Source organism: Cetorhinus maximus, chromosome 5 (genome assembly GCF_964194155.1).
Source record: "Cetorhinus maximus chromosome 5, sCetMax3.hap1.1, whole genome shotgun sequence".
Taxonomy (NCBI): domain Eukaryota; kingdom Metazoa; phylum Chordata; class Chondrichthyes; order Lamniformes; family Cetorhinidae; genus Cetorhinus; species Cetorhinus maximus.
Genome location: NC_135883.1, coordinates 102,433,109 through 102,448,085, shown reverse-complemented (window position 1 = coordinate 102,448,085; position 14,977 = coordinate 102,433,109).

Here is a 14,977-nt window from a genome sequence, read left to right as displayed (position 1 = left end):
CAATCTTACACATCTTTTCAGGAGAACTGAGCCCACAAAGCGCAAGAGTGAGGCCAGACTGGCGGGGGTGTGGAGAACCTTGTGGCGCTGATTCAATTTGAAGGGGAGGTGTTGACGTTCATCCTAGGACCATTGGCAGAGGCGAGATTGGAGGAAGGCCTGGGTCTGGTGACATGACAAAAGGCACAAACCAATAGAAAAGGGGGGAGGGAAAGTGGGAGGTGGATGGAGGTTTGGCATGATCCAATGAAAGTCGTTAATATAGTGCCATTACTGAAACCCTGGGAAGCTTCATAATCGGAAGCTTCAGATGTTGGTACAAGTGAGTATTTTGTCAGCATGTTAGACATTAGTAATGTTGCAGAGCTTAGTAACTTTGCGTTGATGTGGCAGGGTCTGTGATGACCACTAATCCCCTTACTTATGTCTCTTTGTCATAGGAGAAGCCTCTTCCATGGACCCACCTCCAGATGCTGTGCGGCTACCCTCCTCCGAGGAGAAGGAAGGACCCTCAGAGGACACAGCATCACATCCTCTCTCTATCCCAAGCACCATCGCAGATATTGGCAGAGATTTGCATGTCAGAATGGAGGCATGCACAGTCTGGTGAGCATACTTCACAGTCGCACATGCAGCTGCCAGAGAGTGTGATGGAGCAGCCTCGGGCAGTCGGAGGAGTATATGGGGTGATCCAGAGACTGATTCCGAGTTGGATGATGAGCTTCTGGAGTTGTCCATAAGGTGGAAGATCTGGATGTCCAACGCAAGTTCTGTGAAGATTTGGCAGGTATACCAGAGGGGTTGCATGCTCTGGCCTGGACTGTGGAGGTGTCTGTTCAGGCCTCTGCATTGTGATCACTCACTCTTATTCCTGTGAATGTAAATAATCATTGAACATTTGTAAATAAACTCACACCTTATAGCCCCTCATGCTGATGCTTTCATACTATGCCTGCCATATTAAATGAAACCAGCAAAATTATGTTGGGAACGCAACCCAAAGTCATTGCACCCAATAATGCACCAGTAGGGGTGGAGAACGCTCCCGATTTGGGAGCATATTGTTCAGCCCCATGTTCCAATGACCTAAAGCTATCTGCCCTGCCAGGTCCTGTTTTCTCAACTCTCAAATGGCCAACATTCTAGGAAGGTGTAGTATTTGTAGCTTTAAGGAATGTAGTGACAGTAGCTTTAAGACTTATTGTGTTGAATAGTATCACATGACAGTGTGAATGAGTCAGCTCTAAGCACAGGGAACCTTAGAGTGGGAGCTCTTCTTCAAGTTGTGGAGCTTGCTGGAAGCATGTAACTGCTGCTGCAGCCTGTAAATAAAGTTCAATGTTTCCATCTGAAAAAACAAGTCCATAATAAACTGGTGAAGAGGATGGGATAAGGTCCAGCATTGTCCCTTTCCCAGAGACTGTGAGAATCTTATTTAAACAGAAGAAAAGGAAGATATGTTCACCTGGTATTCTGCAGAGTTCAAACAGAAGAAACAGAAGTGCTGTCATTTTAAGTTTAGAAAAATGGGCCCTGATCCAAATGGCTGACAAATCTCCTGGAGCACTCCCAACATTAGGAAAAACAGGACCTGCAGAGGCAAAAAAAAAAAAGAAAAAAAAGAGAATCTCTATTTATATTTTAAAATAGGTGGCAACCCCACAGGCTCAGTGGCTTGCACATGGCTGCAAGTAAACAAAGATTTAAAAACAACCTGCAGGGCATAGTAAAAAAGAGACTGCAGAGTTAAAAATACATTTTTTTTAAATTGCTGCAGAGTTGACAGCTTACAAATTTTTTTAAAAAGCAGTCACATTTGCCAGTGAGCCTGCCAAAACATGAAAATTGCAGAAAACTCAAAAACAGCACAAAAACGCAATAGCTACTGAGACAGCCCGTGTTAAAAAAGGGTGATTTCTCTTAAAGCGGCAATACATTTAAAGAGATAAATACAAGAAAAATGGCTATGGACAGAAAATTAGAAGAGAACTCAGAGAGTGGGTGACTCTCAATACAGGTCCATTAGCAACAAGAGACCCCAGAGAGGGGGCAATTCTGCTGAAGACAAGGGACCCCAGAGAGTAGGCAACTCCACCAAGGGCAACAGGAGACCCCAGAGGAAGGGCAACCAAAAAATAAACTGTTGAAAGAACAGTTAATTGTCCTTCAAGATCAAATGCAAAAGGAATGTGTGACCATTCAGCAACATGAAGAAATAAAGACTGCCTTAAGCAGTAGAATGGAAGCACAGGAGAAGACACTCAAAGAGAGCGCAGGGGAAGCCCTGGTAATTGGAGAGGGCTCACAGGAAGCCCGGGGAGTCGTGTATGCAGTCAGGGATGCAGCCAGGAGACAGGAGTTTGGAGAAACTCCAAGGCAGTGCCAGCTCAGTGAAGCCAGCTATCTAACAAAGAGCTGAAGGATCAGCTGAATGAAGCTAAAGAGGCATTGAAGGGGAAAGTCGTATAACTTTTCAAGGTGTGAGTGGTTACCTGGTGTAATAGCTTCTGTGATTGGACCCTTGTCATACCACATAGAAGTGGAGGGCTGGATCACCCACAAACACATGGGTCATTTGAGAAGAAGGGAGATACCCTAACAAAATGATGTTCCACCTGTAACCACTGAAGAACCTGTGGTCCCTGTTGAAATTGTTCAACCAAAGATAGGCATACCAGACATCTCTGGTGGAGTAGATAACACTGAACTGCCTGTGCCTAAAATGGTACCTGACGTTGCTGCAGTTCCAGATAATGTGGATCCTGTAAGAGATTCTAAAGTTGTGGAGCTACGACATTCTACCCTGATCAGGGAACCACCTGAGAGACTGAACTTATAATTCCATGACCCACGTATATATTTGTAATATGTAGGTAGATGTTCTTGTAAATGCAAACTGTACAAAAACTTTAAAGGGGGCGGAATGTAATGACTGTAGCTTTAGGGAATGTAGTGACTGTAGCTTTAAGACTCATTGTGTTGTATAGCATCACTTGACAGTGTGAACTAATCAGCTCTAAGCACAAGGAATCTTAGAGCGGGAATTATTCTTCTAGTAGTGGAGCTTGATGGAAACACATAACTGCTGCAGCCTGTAAATAAAATTTGATATTTCTAAGGAGCAACATGTCTGGAAAATAAAGTCCACAACAGAAGGACAAAGAAAACATTTCAAAGACACTTTCAAGTTCTCCTTGAAGTGATGCAGCATTGACATTGATGGCTGGGAGGAGCTTGCTATCAATCACTCAGGATGGCGACAATTTGTCCATCAAGCTGCATCACGCTTTGAATTCCAACATTTTAATGATGAAGCAGAGCAGTGGCAGAGGATGGAAAATGAAGTAAATCCTGCACTCTAGATCCTACTATCTTGTGGGACATCCTGGTCCATGTGCCAAAGAATCTATGGATTGAAATTCAGGTTGTTCAGTCAGACAAAGACCTACGACAGATATCATTCGTGAATGGACGGACAGCTGATGATGACTGACTTTAATGGCTGGTGTACTCCTAAATTTGTATGATCTGTGCCTTCCTGTCACACTCTGGTTATCTTTCCCCGTATCATTATCCTCCATGATTGACCTTGTACTTTCTCTTTAAAATTCCAAATCTCCCCTCAGATGAACACTCCCCCACCCCACTATTTAAATAAAAAGCCTTGTTTACAAACCTAATTATACAATTCTCCAGGCACTGGTTCCAGCACAGTTCAGGTGAAGGCCATCCCAACAGTGTAGCTCCCTCATCTCTGGTGCTGGTGCTAGTGCCCCATGAATCAAAACCCATTTCTCCCACACCAATCTTTGAGCCACGTAGCCAACTCTCTGATCCTCTTTATCCTATGCCAAGTGGCTCATGGCTCAGGCCATAATCCAGTGATTATTACCCTTGTGCTTGTTTAAACTTAGCCCCTACTCAAACTCTCAATAGGATCTCTTTTTTAGTCCTGTCTATGTCCTTGATAGCCACATGGACCAGAACAATTGGATCCTTCCCCTACCACTCCATGTTCCTTTCTAGCCGAGAAGAGATGTCCTTAACCTTGACAGTTTGCAGGCAACACAGCCTTCAGGGCTTATGCTCTTGGCTGCAGAGAACAGCATCCCCAAACTACAATGGCCTGAATTTTCCCATTGGCGATTTGGGGGCGGGGCCCACTCGCCGACGGGAAAATGACACGGGATGACGTCGGGAGGAACCCCCAATGTCATCCCGGTCCATTTAAATCTTTAGGAAGGCGGGCGGACAGCGAAATCAGCTGTTCGCCCGCTGACCTGTCAATGGCCAATTGAAGCCATTGACAGGGCAATTAAGATAATTAAAGACCTGCCCGTCCAACCTAAGGTTAGCGGGCAGGCCAGGAGCCCCAGTGGGCTTCTGATAATACATGAAACCTCATCCACTGGCGGGATGAGGTTTCATGTCCGTTTTTAAAAACTTTAATAAATTTTATGTGATATTTATTAACATGTTCCATCTCGTGTGACATTATCACATGAGGGGGACATGTTAATAATTTTTTAATTTTTCTATTTTTAAAGTTTTTTAGACTGTCGGCAATCTCCCTGAGATAACACTTAGTCTCAGGGAGCAGTGCGCTCTTTCACGCGCATGCACGAAAGAGCACACTTTGACAGATGGGGAATCCCTCCACCCCCCGCACAGGAAGCACATCGCGCTTCCTGTTGGGCAGGCCACTGGACGGCCCTTAATTGGCCCACCCACTCAAAATGAAGGCGGGCCCCGTTTCGGCGGCGGAGTTCAGCTGCCCGCCCGCTGCCGAGCCAGTGGGGCCCATCCGCCAACCGAGGGCAAAATTCTGCCCAACGTCTCCTATCAAAGCTACGTTCCTTTTTACTACCCCCCGACTTGAATGGCCCCCTGCACCACAGTGCTGCAGTCAGTTTGCTCATCCTCTCTGCAGTCCCAGTTCTCATCCACACAAGCTGCAAGACCATCAAACTTGTGGACAATTGCATTGCTTCTCCATTATCCTACCTTCTGGATTCCCATACCTGTCTCACTTATAGTCACACCCTTCTAGGTCCCAGACCATGGACCAAATCAGAAGTGCCTGGAATAAGGGGTGTGACTGCCTCCTGGAAGCATTTAGGTAGCTCAGAGTCCAGCTCATCAACTCTGAGAAGGAATTCCTCGAGCTGCAGACGCTACTGCAGATGCAGTTGCCATGGGTCACACTGATGTCCACCAGCATCCACATACTACAACTACAACATATCACCTGTCCTGTCATCTTTATTGTCTTTTATTTAACTAATTGGGTTTCATTTTTTAGAAATATCACTCAATGATTATTTGTAGATATAGTAAGTAGTTTACCTAGCTTAGCTATAAATTTAAAACAAAAACCATAAGCTCACCAACCAACCACCTACCTGCTCTCCTAATTTGTGCCTCTGGGCTTTGGCTATCAGGTCTCACTGTCTATTGCTCCCTCGCTTGGATCACTACTTGTTCTGTAAAGACCAGAACAGCAGCTCCTCCCTCACTGCACCAAATTTTCTCACTTACCAAGTACCCCAAGTTAAGCACTTTGTCTCACAGTACTCAGGCAAGCTGGGCTTTGTGCTACTTAAAATGGTTGGGTCAGGATTGCCGAGACCAGGCGGGCCCCAGTGAGGGAGAGAGCACTGTGGTGTTGGATGGTGAGGGCCGGGGAGGGGATGTTTCCCTGGGGGCAGCCATTGCTGCCGAGGGAATCCTCTGTGGGTAAGAGTGTCCGATCAAGAAGGCCTCTCCGACCTGCAGGGAAGCCACTAATGTTTACCACATGGCCTCCTCAGGCAGCAGAGGGCCTACCTGTCACTAGTAAAATGCCAGCAGCAGTGGGAAGAGGCCTTTAATTGGCCACTTAAGTGGCTCAATTGGCCTCTGAAATGGGAGGGAGATTTGCCACCTGGATGGCATGGCAGCAGGAAAGTGAAGGGCACACAACCCTCCACCCTTCTGATTTTTCAGCTCCCCCCACTCCCCACCCCCAACCTTCTATCCTGCTCCATCAGACCCTGTAAAATCCCAGTCCATCTTTCAAGTGTAACAAATTAAATTTGGATATACATTCCTCACAATTTGCCATTCAATTTGAATTTTGCATTGACCAAATTGTCACAAATAATTGTACACTGGACAAGTTTTTCAACAATTGAGTATCATGTTTATGACTAGGGGATAGTTAATGTGTCATTATTATAAGTATATTTCGATTAACTGCTATCTTTTCATTCCAGCTAAACTATGCAATTCCATGAGTGTGTCATAAATGTAGATGAAAATCAACCATGTATTCCACTCCTTAAAGAGAGGGAAATATGGTCTTCTCTGTAAAGATTTCTAAATGTGTAGTTTCTAATTTACTAAAAGTGTGACTTTAAGAACAGAAGTGCTAATTATGGATGCTCTCTGGTACCCTGGGTTAACAGTTTAACTTCCTAGCCATATGGTCTTGAGTTTAAGTCCCACGTCTGCACAACATGCACGTTAATCTGCTGTGGATATGTTGAGTTTCAGCAGCTAACAACCAAGTAAATCACAAAACATCTCACAGAAGCAGAGGAAATACCATCTCACCTAGCAAAAAATGCAGAAATATTACATTCAGGCCTAGTTTTACTTCGAAAGTACATCACCTTTCAATGTACTGAAAATGAAGAGCTTGGTTGGGAAAGAATCTGGGGTAAATATTTGCCTTCAGCTCCTGAAGGCCAAGACCACATATCAGAAATTCAGGTGCATTCTTCCCTCCAAAAGATTTTTTTGGCCTAGAATTTCTTTGCAGCGAGTTACACCAATATAAAAATATATACCTGCAGGCTGCAGGTGTCTTGCAAAGAAGTTACATGGGAATTTGCTAGGACTGAACATTTGCTTTCCAATTCACCAGGTATTGGTGCAAAAATGGGTATGAGCAACAGGGCTACCCTGATACTTCTGTGCAAACTTTAAAGACATTCTTTGGCAACAGACTGGGGGAAAATAGGTAAGAGAACAATGCTTGACTCTTGCACTTCACCCTCTTAAAACCTCATGTCTTAGCAATATTTTTACTATGCTTATACAGAATTATAACTTTGCAGATACCATCTGGGTAATGGGGCAGCAGGACATGATGCCAACTCAGAGAAGAAGAAGCACATCTCTGCTCATTCAAATCTCCAAGCCCCAAGCCCTCACCAGAAATGTAACTCAATGACACTGACTACCAACTCCACCCACCCCTTCACCCGCACACCAAAGAAATCCCACACATTTCCTTGGTCGCCCACATTCTTCAACCTGTTAAAGCCGACTAACACTTCAACAATGTACTCCCGCTCCAGTTAAGTGAGGATTTACATCTGTACCTTAGGCAATGGACTGGATCCTACGCTCGACCACCAACAGGTTTGAAGGTGAGAGTGCGGGTTTGGGGTGGGGGGAGGGCACATAAACCTAGCAGGTGGCTTTCCCGCCACCTACTCACCTGCCCCCAACCTATCTGAAATTTTACAGGAGGGTGGGGTCTAGGGAGGCACAGCGGAGGAGTGGGCAGCCGCCAACCAATGGGCCCACTGAGGCCCTTAAGTAGCCAATTAATGGTCACTTAAGGGCTTCATCAAACTGCCTCCAGTATTTTACCGATGAAATGGGGAAGCGCAATTCATGTGGGAAGCCTGGCAGTTTTAGTGTGCGAGCTGGTGTCCAGCAGGTGTGGGAGCTTGCTTTGATGGTCTCTTGGACCCAGAAGCACATTAATGTCATTTCCCCCCCCAACTTTGACCCTCCCCAGGCCTCATAAACCACACCCCCCATACTCATCCACTTGCTGAAACACCAGCCTAGGCCTACCTATCAGTCTTGGCTCCTCAGCATTGGAACTGCCTGTAGTCCCAGCAGTGGTCACCACTTCTGGCTGGCAGTACTGGAACTACAGAGATTCCGGCCAATTCGATTGGCTGGCAGCACACTAAGGTGTGACTTGCTCCTGCGAAAGGGGGAGAAGTCTTGCCTTAAAACAATTAATGCTGCTCCTGGCATTAAATTGCTGAAATGAAGACTTTTTGGCAGGCTGTGGGTTAGGGACTATAGTTCCTGTAAAATCTGGCTCTATGACTAACAGTAACAAGTAGCAAGCACAACCTGAAAACACCTTTGTTCACATCTACAGCCTCTTAATCCCACATTTCTTACTTCACCTCTGAGATTGCTGATTAGCAATTTAATAAAAATCTAGACGTGAGAGAAGCGTTGTGGAATTTTAGAAGAATGCGGTACTGGTTTATTTGTCGATGCTAAGTGTAGGCCTGGGCATTGTTACTTCACAAAAAAGATATTTAAAACTAACAAATAGTTAACCAAGAACATTTAATACCTTTTCTAAGATTATTTACCAAGAACTTGCAGACCATTCCGTCGCTAAGTATGGGGATGTTGGCGGCACTGGAAGACACATCTTTAACTCGAGCTGAGATCTATCTGGCATTAATCAGCTTAATGAATATGAAGATCTCTAAATAACAGAAAAGCAGTGAATGTTAGTGGAGTTAGTCAACCCAACAGCACGGCTGAAATGATTATGTCAGTTATGTAGTGGAGGAGGAGAGGATTCAGCAATGTACCTGGTATCAGAAACTCAGTTACTGCTCTTGGAAGTGCAAATCTGTGTGTTAAACTCCTTTATTCTCCCCAGATCATATTCCTTCATTATGTTCAAGGTGGCAAGAAACTTTGACAATGCTCTACCATTCCCATTAAGGTAAATATCCCCTTATAACTCACTAGGAGCACCTAGTATGGTGGGCCTCTTTCACATCCCTATTAGCAGCTCATTACCCACTACCACTGCCACCTCCTCCTCACCAGTGCTTTCTGATTCACCTGTGGGACCCATTGACTTCTGTACCCTGAATTAGTGATGTACCCTTGGAGCACACAAATCTCCACATTGGCAGAAAAATAGATATGATCTATCCTCTGTACGAATTGTGCAATGTTTGTTAAGTCAGGTAATTATTGAGACATTATTATGAAGCTCAAGGCTCTGCAGGTTCAAACCCACCCCCAATAAAGATTCCCCCATTTTTCTTCATAATCGGTGTCTTTAGATCTGTTGAATGCCACCTGTTGTCTGCTGTGCTTGTCTATTATACAGCATATCTCCTTCAACATAAGAGCAGTGGGAATAATTTGACTATGAATACAATTCCCTGCGTGCATTCACTTCTAATACTTTAGTTGCCGTATTCTTCCTAACATTATTCTGTGTTGCAATGGCATTTTTTACATGTATCTTTGATACTTACACCTTTCCCTCATGTGCCAATCTGTGTTGTGCTCTACAGTAACGTGCATGATTTACCTTTGTGCCTTTTGAAAACATATATTGTCTTCCAGCCCTGAGTCACCGTGACAATGTTTACTTATATCGGCACAATGTTGGGTCTACACATACAGTATATGGGAGTCATCTTTCACGTGTTCACATTTTGCTGTGATGCTCTTTTACTGGAACCCCATGGAGCCTGCCCATGAAACAGCTTCATGATGCTATTGTTTAGCCATTTATGACAGCAATTGTATATCCCAGAGCTGGAAAACTGACTTTTTCCAATTTATGTGAAGCAAATGGCTCATTAGCTGCTTCAGAAGCATAAAAAGATCATTGTTGCAGGCACCTCATGATTGACTACAACTTCTTTGTTGCTCCTAATGAAATCTCTGTTTTCACAGTCGACACTACAAGATGATATCCATTGTGCTAAAAATAATGGGACATTTTTTCTCTTTTTATTTTCCAACCAGAGCAATGTCAACCCCAATATTTTCTTATTTATGATGTATGTAAAATAACTTTAAAGCTTAGAATTTTTGTAGCACCACGAGTGTGAACTTAACACCCTGAGTAGATAGGTTGAGCAGAAAGTGGGCAACGATGTCACTTTTGTGCTTCTCCCAAAAGCAGTTGAGAACCTTGTGTATACTTAACTAACATCATTTATTACATTCTGTAAATTTTTCATAAATCTTTCCCATAGAGAGGCAGTAATGAGGACATTTCAAAGACATATGCAGCAGTTTATTTCTCGCTGTTGTTTATATTGTCACTCTCAATGTGCACTCTCTGCCAAGGCATTTTATCAGTGATTTCACAGAATCACAGAATCACACAGTGCAGAAGAGGCCCTTCGGCCCATCGAGTCTGCACCGACACGTGAGAAACACCTGACCTACCTACCTAATCCCATTTACCAGCACTTGGCCCATAACCTTTAATGTTATGACGTGCCAAGTGCTCATCCAGGTACTTTTTGAAGGATGTGAGGCCACCTGCCTCCACCAACCTCCCAGGCAGCGCAATTCAGACTGTCACCACCCTCTGGGTAAAAATTTTTTTCCTCACATCCCCCCCTAAACCTCCTGCCCCTCACCTTGAAATTGTGTCCCCTTGTGACTGACCCTTCAACTAAGGGGAACAGCTGTTCCCTATCCACCCTGTCCATGCCCCTCATAACCTTGTTTCCATTCAACTCTTTACTTGGATTTTTTTAATTTTACAATTTTTCAAAGCATTCTATTCCTATATGTAGGAAATATATTTACGTTGCTTTTATTGATTTAAACCAAATGAATATTGAAAAAGGTGAATGTTCTGGGAGTTTGTGATAAATATTGGGCTTAATATTGGATTTGCATTTCATATTTGTTTAAAAGCACTGGGTCTTCCTTTTACAAAAGATTAATGAGGTAATATTATCTCCTGCCACCATCCTGCCGCAAGCCTGCATTAATGATATGTTGGGTGGCACTGCAAGGAACAAACACAGGCCCGGAGTTTTGCTCCAAGGTTTGGAGCATAGAGATGGGACATTTGCCAGTCCTGCGAGCCCAACCCGGGAAAAAGAGGCCCAAAAGGTCGGATTTTAGTTTTGTGTTTTCTGGAGGTGGTGGTGGTGGGTGGGGGAAGACTGCACTAGAAGCCGGAATGAGTGTGTAGAAAGGGCATGGGTGACCATCAGGAACAGTAAAAGACTCAGGAAGGTAGTGCAGGAGTCCCCTGTGGTCATCCCTCTCTCTAACAGATACACCGCTTTGGATACTGTTGGGGGGTGGCCTCTCAGGGGAAAGCAGCAATAGCCAAGTTCACGGCACTGTGGGTGGCTCTGCTGCTCAGAGGGGTGGGAGGAAAACAAGTGGCAGGGCTATAGTGATAGGGGATTCAATAGTTAGGGGCACAGACAGACGCTTCTGTGGCCGCAAACGTGAATCAAGGATGGTATGTTGCCTCCCTGGTGCCAGGGTCCGGGATGTCACAGATCGGCTGCAGGACATTCTGGGGAGGGAAGGTAAACAGCCAGTGGTTGTGGTACACATTGGTACCAACAACATAGATAAACTAAGGGATGAGGACCTGCAAGCTCAGTACAGGGAGTTAGGAGATAAATTAAAATGCAGGGCCTCAAATGTAGTAATCTCAGGATTACTCCCAGTTCCACATGCTAGCAAGAGCAGGAATAAGAGGATAGACCAAATGAACACGTGGCTGGAGAGATGGTGTAGCCGGGAGGGATTCAGATTGTTGAGGCACTGGGACCGGTTCTGGGGAAGGTGCGACCTGTACAAACCGGATGGGCTGCACCCAGGCAGAGCTGGGACCAGTGTCCTTGCGGGGGCTTTTGCTAGTTCTGTTGGGGAGTATTTAAACTAGTGTGGCAGGGGGATGGGATCCCAGGAGTAGGATCAGATAGGTCAGATTCAGATCAGAAAAAAGGAGATAGAACATTAGCTAGGGACGTTGTGATAGACTTGGAGTTACAGGAGAAGCAAAGTTTAAAAAGTGTCCAGCAAGGGAAATTGATGGGGTTAAACTGTTTATACTTCAATGCAAGGAGTATTACAAACAAGGTAGATGAGTTAAAGGCACAGGTAGACACATGGTAGCAGGATGTCATTGCTATAACGGAGACCTGGCTAAAGGAGGGACAAAACTGGCAGCTTAATATCCCTGGTTATAGTCTTCAGACATGATAGAGTAGGAGATAAAAAAGGAGGTGGGGGTAGCACTAATGGTTAAAGAATCAATTCCAGTTGTGAGAAAGGATGATATACTAAATGGGTCAACAAACGAGGCTTTATGGATTGAGCTTAGAAATAAAAAAGGGGCAGTCACACTACTGGGAGTATACTACAGACCCCCAAATAGTGAAAGGGAGATAAAAGAACAAATATGTAGGCACATTTCTGCTTGTAAGAACAAAAGGGCAATAATAGTAGGAAACTTCAACTATCCTAATATCAACTGGGATTCAAACAATATAAGGGACATTGAGGGAGAAAAATTCATGCAGTGTGTCCAGGAAAATTTTTTTCAACCAATTAGTGACAAACCCAATGAGAGGAGATACAATTCTAGACCTAGTCTTGGGGAACGAAGAAGGGCAAGTGGGTGAAGTGACAGCCGGCGACCATATCGGGGACAGTGATCACAATTCAGTTAGATTTAGCATTACCATGGAAAAGGATGGAGATAAGGCAGGAGTAAAAGTCTTGAACTGGGGAAAGCAAATTTTGCAGAAACGATAAGGGACTTGGCTAAGGTGGACTGGACAGCATTGCTGGAGGATAAAACAGTGGAAAACCAGTGGGAAGCACTAAAAAGCGAGATTCTAATTGTACAAAGTAGACATGTCCCCTACGAAAATAAGAGTGGTACTGCCAAATCTACACCTCCCTGGTTGTCTAGAGGAATACAGGGGAAGATCAAACAGAAAAAGAAAGCATATGAAAGGCACAAAGAACTAAGCACTGCAGATAGCCTAGACAAATATAGGAAGTGCAGGGACGAGGTAAAAAAGGAAATAAGGAAATCAAAGAGAGGGCATGAAAAAGATTAGCAAGTAAAGTTAAAGATAACCCAAAGATGTTTTACCAATACATTAATGCTAAAAGGTTATTTCAGGAAAAAGTGGGACCTATCAGAGATGAAGATGGAAACTTGTGTGTGGATGCAGAGGCTGTGGAAAGAGTTTTGAATGAATATTTTGTCTCCGTGTTTACAAAGGAAAGGATGTAGATATAGTAGTCCAGGAGGAACCTTGCGAGATATTGGACGGGATAGTCATAAAGAGAGAGGAAGTACTCGAAAGGTTGAAATCCTTGAAAGTTGATAAGTCACCAGGGCCAGATGGATGGCTGCTGAAGGAAGTCAGGGAGGAGATAGCAGATGCTCTAAGGATGATTTTCCAATCTTCACTAGATACAGGGGAGGTACCGGAGGACTGGAGAAATGAAAATGTAGTTCCATTGTTTAAAAAGGGATCAAAGGAAATGCCAAACAATTATAGGCCAGTTAGTCTTACATCGGTGTGAACAAATTAGTAGAATCAATCCTGAGAGATAGGATTAACTATCATGTGGAAAGGCATGGACTAGTCAAGTATAGTCAGCATGGATTTGTTGAAGGAAGGTCTTGCCTCACAAATTTGATTGAATTCTTTGAGGAAGTGACAAGAAGGGTTGATGAAGGTAGTGCAGTGGATGTTGTGTACATGGATTTTAGCAAGGCATTTGACAAGGTCCCACATGGCAGATTGGTCAGGAAAGTAAAAGCCCATGGGATTCAGGGTAACGTGGCAAACTGGATAAAAGATTGGCTTTGTAACAGGAAACAAAGGGTAATGGTCGATGGATGCCCTTGCGAATGGAAAGTTGTCTCAAGTGGTGTTCCACAGGGCTCAGTGTTGGGACCCTTGCTGTTTGTGTTATATATTAACGATTTGGACGTGAACGTAGTGGGCACAATTGGGAAATTTGCAGATGACACAAAGATTGGCCGAGTCGTGGATAGTGTAGAGGATAGCCATAATCTCCAAAACGATACAGATGGGTTGGTGGAGTGGGCGGTAAAGTGGCAGATGGATTTTAATATAGAGAACTGTGAGGTCATACATTTAGGGAGGTCAAACAGTTACAGTGATTACAAAATAAATGGGAATATACTAAGAGGGGTAGATGAAGTGAGAGATCTTGGCGTACAAGTACACAGATCCCTGAAGGCAGCAGTTCAAGTAGACAAGGTTGTAAAGAAGGCATATGGAATGCTCTTCTTCATTGGCAGAGGTATAGAATATAAAAGTAAGGATATAATGTTGGAATTGTATAAAACACTGGTGAGGCCACAACTGGAGTATTGTGTGCAGTTCTGGTCACCACATTACAGGAAGGACGTAATATCTCTGGAGAGGGTGAAGAGGAAGTTTACAAGAATGTTTACCAGGGTTAGAAAAGTGTAGCTATGAGGAGAGGTTGGATAGGATAGGGTTATTTTCCTTGGAACAAAGAAGGCTGAGAGGTGACTTGATTGAGGTGTATAAAATGATGAGGGGAATAGATAGAGTGGACAGGATAAAATTGTTTCCCTTGATGGAGAATTCTAGAACCAGGGGCATAGATTCAAGATAAGTGGCAGAAGGTGTAGGGGGAACATGAGGAAGAAGGTTTTTACGCAGAGGGTAGTGGGTGTCTGGAATTCGCTGCCCAAGTTGGTGGTAGAGGCAGAAACTTTAAACTCTTTTAAAAGGTATCTGGATCTGCACCTTAAGTGCAGGGCTATGGGCCGGGTGCAGGAAGGTGGGATTATAAAGGGCACCTGGGTTTCCTTGGGCTGACATGGACAAGATGGGCCGAATGGCCTCCTTCTGTGCTGTAACTTTTCTACGGTTCTATGGAGTGCGTAGGCTGCCGGATAAGGAGACAGGCTGGCTAAAGGCCTGCCCCTGTGCACCAAAACAGCCCTGCAGCCCTCAGCCACCCTGAATTATGTAAGACCCTGAACAGTCTCGACAAGGTGGACGTGGAAAGGATGTTTCCTCTTGTGGGTGAGTCCAGAACTAGGGGGCACTGGTTTAAAATTAGGCGTTGCCCTTTTAGGACAGAGATGAGCAGTATTTTATTTCCTCTCAGAGGGTTGTGCAACTTT